Source organism: Pimephales promelas, chromosome 6, assembly GCF_988280905.1.
Source record: "Pimephales promelas chromosome 6, fPimPro1.hap1.1, whole genome shotgun sequence".
NCBI classification, from domain to species: Eukaryota; Metazoa; Chordata; class Actinopteri; order Cypriniformes; family Leuciscidae; genus Pimephales; species Pimephales promelas.
In genome coordinates this window covers 25,549,519-25,556,051 of record NC_142774.1, presented here as the reverse complement: position 1 = coordinate 25,556,051, position 6,533 = coordinate 25,549,519, and the positions used below count along the sequence as shown (strand labels likewise).

The 6,533-nt window shown below is 40.6% G+C and overlaps 1 long non-coding RNA gene across 2 annotated transcripts; it reads left to right on the top strand.

The window, feature by feature from the left end:
- The first annotated feature begins 3,917 nt into the window (after window positions 1-3,917).
- Window positions 3,918-5,854, top strand: LOC148978587 (uncharacterized). Of its 2 annotated transcripts, XR_016168879.1 has the most exons (4): window positions 3,918-4,448; window positions 4,549-4,610; window positions 4,696-4,993; window positions 5,113-5,854. It is a non-coding gene; the product is annotated as an uncharacterized LOC148978587 (long non-coding RNA). The 2 variants fall into 2 exon arrangements; XR_016168878.1 differs by having other exon boundaries at window positions 3,918-4,610.
- Window positions 5,855-6,533: the final 679 nt, after the last annotated feature.

Below are 6,533 nucleotides of genomic sequence, written 5' to 3'. Positions count from 1 at the left end.
TCATTACAGATGTCTGTAATTCAGTTTTGCCCAGTCAAACTGTATTACAGATTTCTCTATCTGTAATTTCGACTAGTCACAATTATGTTGCAAGTATCTTAAATGATAATACAAACTATCCAAAATGTAATTATGACTAGTAAGAAAGATGTTGATGATATCTACAATGCTAATTCTGGATAGTCAAACTTAGCTTTTAAATGTTAAAATGGCTTGCCATACAGGGATGTAGGCTCAGAGAGAGGCTCACCATATTCAAACCAAAATATCTGACTTTCTGTTGGTCGGAGCTAATGAATATAAATTTGAAAGTTGTCCGGCTTGATGAGTGCAATATACGTACTGAGTTTTTTTTTTTTACTGTAGATAAAACTAATCCCCCCACTTTTGACAAAATGTGGCGCTACTGAGCCCTCACCACACTCGTTTCTGAAACTTTGCACGTCTACTGGCTAATAAGTGTAATGTATCTGTCGAGTTTCATGCAAATTCAAGCATGTTAAGAGTCTCAAATCGTGTTTGATTTATGGACCAAGTTTTCGGACTCGGTTCCAGGGGGCGCTGTCGAGCCCCCCGCCACGGCCAGGTACCAGCTTCAGCGCGGCCCTGATGGCCACGGGTTCTCGAGCACATTAAGAGCCCTAAAAGTGCCAAAAAGTTAGTCAAATAATAATTTTCCCAATTTTCCTAAGCAAAACAACAGGGCCCTGTGCCCTTTTAGGGCTTTGGCCCTAAATATTATGAACTGCAGTTTACTTCAGAAATCAACTGTGGCAAAAATGCAGATGGGAGTTTCACTTGCTCAAACATGTTCTGAGGGCAGAAAGGAAAATGATTGGTTTACAGTTTCAACCAATGAAACTGAAGCAAAGGCGGGGTCAAGACGTTTGAACATGCAGAGGGATTAGTCCGGCTCTCTGGGGATTCAGATCGCCCCGGGGAAACAGATGTTTGTGGGAGAAAGAATTGCAATGGCAAGGTAAGTGATTTTATTATATATTTTGTTCAAATTAATCTTCCTCTAACATTTATTAGGATAATCAGCGAACATTAAAATGCACAAAACTAATAATCATCGATCGTCTACATATCGTGTTCATGCATTTTGATTAGACTGTTTCAGGGCTCTCAAGTTTTGAACTGAGTTCAGAGTGAGATTTTGGCGGCAGCCGCAACGGCAGCAAGGGTTTGGTGTGGACGGGTTTCTGATCTGATAGATGACACATATTCTTACAAATAGAATAATATTTATTTAATTCAGCATTTTTTGTGCATGCGTGTTTGTATGTGTGTGTGTGTGTGTGTGTGTGTGAGAGAGAGAGAGAGAGAGAGAGAGAGAGAGAGAGAGAGAGAGAGAGAGAGAGAGAGAGAATGGTAGTGTTGTTTATTGTGGGTGTTGGTAGCAGATTTTGAGGCCTTCAGCACAGGGGTTGATGGCTCCCATTTGAAGCACTGGGGTTCCAGGCCAGCCATTTTTACTGTCATGATGGATGACAGGGTTCCATCTAGTGCCAAGCCATGCGATTATTGAGGTCAATATTGCGGTTGTGATATGCGATTGCGATATAATAAACAAATGGTTTCATGAGTCAACTTGTTTGGTTCTAAACCAAATGCACACACAGATTAGTGATAATTCTGAAATTAGCAATAACAAATAAATGATTGATAACACCTATAATGATCAATAAGCCATTGATGTCTGGATAAAAATTAACTGTCTATAACAGGTAGGACATATACAGAAATTGAGTAAAGTTATCAAACAGTCTGCGCTGCATAAATTATAAATTATATATAGACTACTCCTTATTAAAGCTACACAAGTTCTTGAGTCAAGAGCAGTGAGTAATTTTCTCTGTTCCCTTTGTTCTTTCATTAACTTTACTAACGGAATGCTTTTTTGGTAGCTGGCCCTTTAAGAGCAACCGCTGTGGACAGAGACGCGGATCTCACACGCGCCTCATTCTCTCACGACGAGTCACAACTCTTTATGTCCATCATAAGACTGCTCTTATGTTATGAAGATACTCGACAAATTACATTTTGGCTTAATTGTGTTGTTGATGTTCGTTCAAGCACGAAAGAGAACTTCTGGCGCGTCTGTGCATGTGCATGCACGTCTTTCTGTGAGTCACATTCAGGACATTCACAGGCAGAACGAAAAATGTGTTCGTTTCAAATCGGTAAAATTAAATCTGTAAAATATACGTAACACCGTGTCCTAACTACACGCGCCGCGACGCCGCGACACGCGATAAAAGGTATCTTTTCCATGTTAATCAGAGTTTTTGTCCTAACCAGACGCGACGGCGACACGCGAAGTTTCTAATTTAGAAACGGTTCCTATTTCTGCGACGTCGCGGCTGACAGAATGAAGAAATTACACTGGTTATGAGTATACATTATTTATTTTTAGTTAAAAATAGGTCACTGTCCCACAAGCGATAAGGATAATTTACCTCAGATTTTGAAAGCATGTAATATAGCGTTCAAAATGAATTCTATGCAAACATACAACTGTACTTCATAACAAAATTAGTCAATGAGTATATTTTGTTAATGTTTTTAATGTTATTTCTTGATTTGATTGTCCATACCCATTTCCAATGCGAGTGCGGGCCAACAGTGCGCTTTCACAGAGAGACTCTGCTCACATCATAGGCTCACACGCTGTTCTGAATGTGTGGCATCTCACAGTCGCGTCGCGTCGCGTCTAGTGTGGACAGACACACTTGCTGTCGCTGGAATTTTATCGCGTCGCGTGTAGTTAGGACACGGTGTAACGAGTGGCACATAACGTGAAGTAACATGGCATTTTATTTTGTTTGAAATTTAACTTGTCTGGTCGGATAACTAATTTTCTCTTCTACTTGTCCTACAAAAAATCCACTTGTCCCGGACAAGCGGACAAGCCTTATAATGTCGAGCCCTGGAATAGCTGCTGAAACTAGCAGGGATTCAACCGGTTAACCTTAGATAGGTTAGCTAGTTCACATGATACTCTGGTCAAACTGTTAATTCCAGCTGTTTGGACACATATATTCCCAGCGATGATGAGATGACTTACTGTACGATATGATAAGTTCTTCTCTGTTACTTCAGCGAGGATCCGAATCTGTTTCGCGCGACTCTGTGAAAATCTTACCCAGATACCACAATACTATTTTCTGATTGGGTGTTCAAGTTCGATTGCTATATTTTTTTATTTGATTAGCAGTGCGTGGCAGGGCATTTAAAGCTCTAAGGGGAACTCACTTGATTGCTCTATTCACTGTTTAAAAAATAGCGGCGCAACTTGGTATGCGTTATCCTCGTAATATCTATGCGTGAGAAATACAAGGTGTGGCGTGTGAGCGTGTGAACGGCTTGAAAAGCATGTGTCTCACGCCAAATGCGTGAGACTTGAGAGCCCTGCTGTTTTATCAGTCGACCACCACAAATCTGCTTATGGTGTAAATGGTGTAAAACACGCTTTTTTAATGCTACCTCGCTGTGTGTGAAATTGATATGCGACAACAGAACTCGTTCAAATCTCCACGATATTTCAACGGTCAAATTGATAACATCTCCCGCCCTAGCGCTACTCTCAGGACAGGAGTGCTCAAATCGCTGTTATGTTAGTGTACCACATGCTGCTCTCATGGTTGGAGTACTCAATAGATTAAAATCTCCTGCTATTTTAGAGTATTACTCGCTGTTCTCAGGGCAGGAGTACAAATCGCTGTTATTTTTGTGTTTTATTTGCTGCTCTCAGGGCAGGAGTACTCAATAATTCCAATCGCTGTTATTTTTGTGTTTTACTTGCTGCTCTGAGGGCAGAAGTTCAAATCGCTGTTATTTTAGTTTACTACATGCTGCTCTCAGGGCAGGAGTACTCAATAGATAGAAATGACTGTTATTTTAGTGTATGACACGCTCACTGCGTCAAAAGGTGTGTATACGGGAGAATTCGGACAATGAAAACGCCCGCGAAATGTGCTGTTTGGCAGGGATCTTTGGAACTTTGTTATGCGTACCAGTAAATGCCTGTAAAGGCCCGGAAACAGGAACTTGTCTGACCACATGCTGTTAGTTGATGGCTTGGCTTTTTAAATGCTAATTTGTTTTGGGACTGGCTCAAGTTTGCCCCTATTCCCCTGCCCCCCTCATTAGTATTCAGGAAAGGTGATAGGCTTTACATTGTGTCAATCTTCAACAAGTGTTACGGAGAGCAGAGTGGAGATGTTACTCCTTTACATAGGGACAATATGGCTATTAAATCTCTGAGTCCGAACGAAAACAGACTGGTGTATATGGCAAATGAAAGTTTGAAGAGGATATTTGAAAAGCTGGAGATGATGGACATGAGGTTGGATAAGATGGAGGCTGACATCAATGAGCTCAAAGAGGCAAAAGAGGAGCCTGCTTCAAAGAAATTAAAGAGAGCTGGGAATAATTCTGTTGTGGTAAGTTATTTTCTGACCATCATGGTGTCTGCTTAACTTTGTGTGCTTTATTTATAAATCTATTCGAATTGAGCCCTCATACTATGTTGGATTTTTACAGGAAGCTGTATGGAGATTGCACAATGGGGAAAGCAACATACACAAATATGACGCACAGACAAGGTATATCTGTAAAACTATGCTTTCATAACAGTCTTTTCTTCTAAATTATATTTTTAATCAAGCTTCTTTAATTACTGCTTCACAGTCTATCCTCCCCCCACAACCTCGAGGTCATAATCTTTTTAATGGCTGTACCGGACGTAGATCCTGCTGTTGTTAAAGGGAAGTCACAAGAGAATGTACCAAGGCTACAACTTTTTAACTGTATAGATTAGTTAGTTACAAATAAACATATTCTCCCCCTCTCTATCTCCATCTCTCTAGCATCCTGCAAGACATATTTTGAAACTGTTAGAAGGGGTTACAGGATGGCCCAAGATGAGAACAAAGACAAGATGGAGGACAGCAGGATCATTATGCTCATGAGACAAAGAAAAAGAAGAGTGTATTTTATATAAATACATATAAATCTGAGTAAAACCCTCAGCCTGGGAGAGGCTCCCATCCCAACACATTTGATATTTTCAGTGGTTTAATTACTTTTTTCCCTCCCATTTTGCAGCTACTGAGCTGCAGGACTGGGGTTCTCCAGACAGAGGAAGATGCAGCTATCTGGAAGACTGCAAAAGTTGACCACATGTCTGAAGAGTTGGATATTGGATGGAAAGTCGGTGTGGGTTGTTCGGGTTATTATATTGTTTTACATATATTATACACAGGCCTTATATATTATATGGGGTTATTTATTGTATGACTAATAGTAAAATGTATTCTGTGCTAATGTTTTTTTTTTTATAGAGTTTTGACTGTGTGTATATAAATATATATGCCATGTGCCCAGTGTCATTTACAAATAATAAAAATAACAAACTCAACCTTGTCTATCTGATTGTCTTGACATTATAACCATGAACACCAATGACAATGAATATTAATAATGAGTAATAATAAACCCAAATGAGGCCATAAACTGGACCAATAGTGTGGGGGTTTAGAGGAGGGACAAAGCATTGAGAACACCCAATCCTATGTAAGATCTCTGACCAATTGAAGGAGGCCACTGCCTTGTGTCCCAAAGGTGTGAAATGCTAATGTTCCCTTGCATTGACCCCGACCTGGGGATTATTCACCATGGTAACTGATGGCCCTAGTGGCTCCCTGCTGTGCTCCAAACTTGGTACATATCCAGGAGTTTTCGGGATTGTGTGACGGGACAGCAAACTCCCGTATACACACGTTTATTTGTGGAGTACACAGGAGTACTCAGGAGTTTTACATGCCCGATTACAGCTCTTTTCACGCAGTGGCTGCTCTCAGGGCAGGAGTACTCAAAAGATAAAAATGACTGTTATTTTAGTGTACTACACGCTGCTCTCAGGGCAGGAGCAGGGGTGTAAAGTAACGAATTACAAATACTCACGTTACTGTAATTAAGTAGTTTTTTTCAGAAATTTTACTTTTTTGAGTAAGTTTAAAATTGTGTAATTTTACTTTTACTTGAGTACATTTTAAGTGATGTATCGGTACTTTTTCTCCGCTATTTTCCTTCTATTTGTGGCTGTTACTCGTTACATGCTTGTTTTAATTTTATTTTTATCTATCAACGTGATTGGATCGAGTAATTGGTCTCGTGACTGTCATCAATTCAAATTAAGCATAGAAAACGTCTCAGGTTACGACTGTAACCTATGTTCCCTGAGAACAGGGAACGAGACAATACGTCGAATGACGCAATGGGGAACGCCTCAGGCGTGACAGGTGTCTGAAATCAAATATCAACTCACAGTAATCAGGTTGACCGGCGACAGCCCATGCATCATCAGCTTGAATGATGAGCGCGTCAATCTGGATGTATAAGAAGGGCGCCTTGAAACCGTGACAACATCCTATCGTCTGAAGGGACTGTTGCAGGCAGGCCCCGAGGCATGGCAACGAGACGTATTGTCTCGTTCCCTGTTCTCAGGGAACATAGGTTACAGTCGT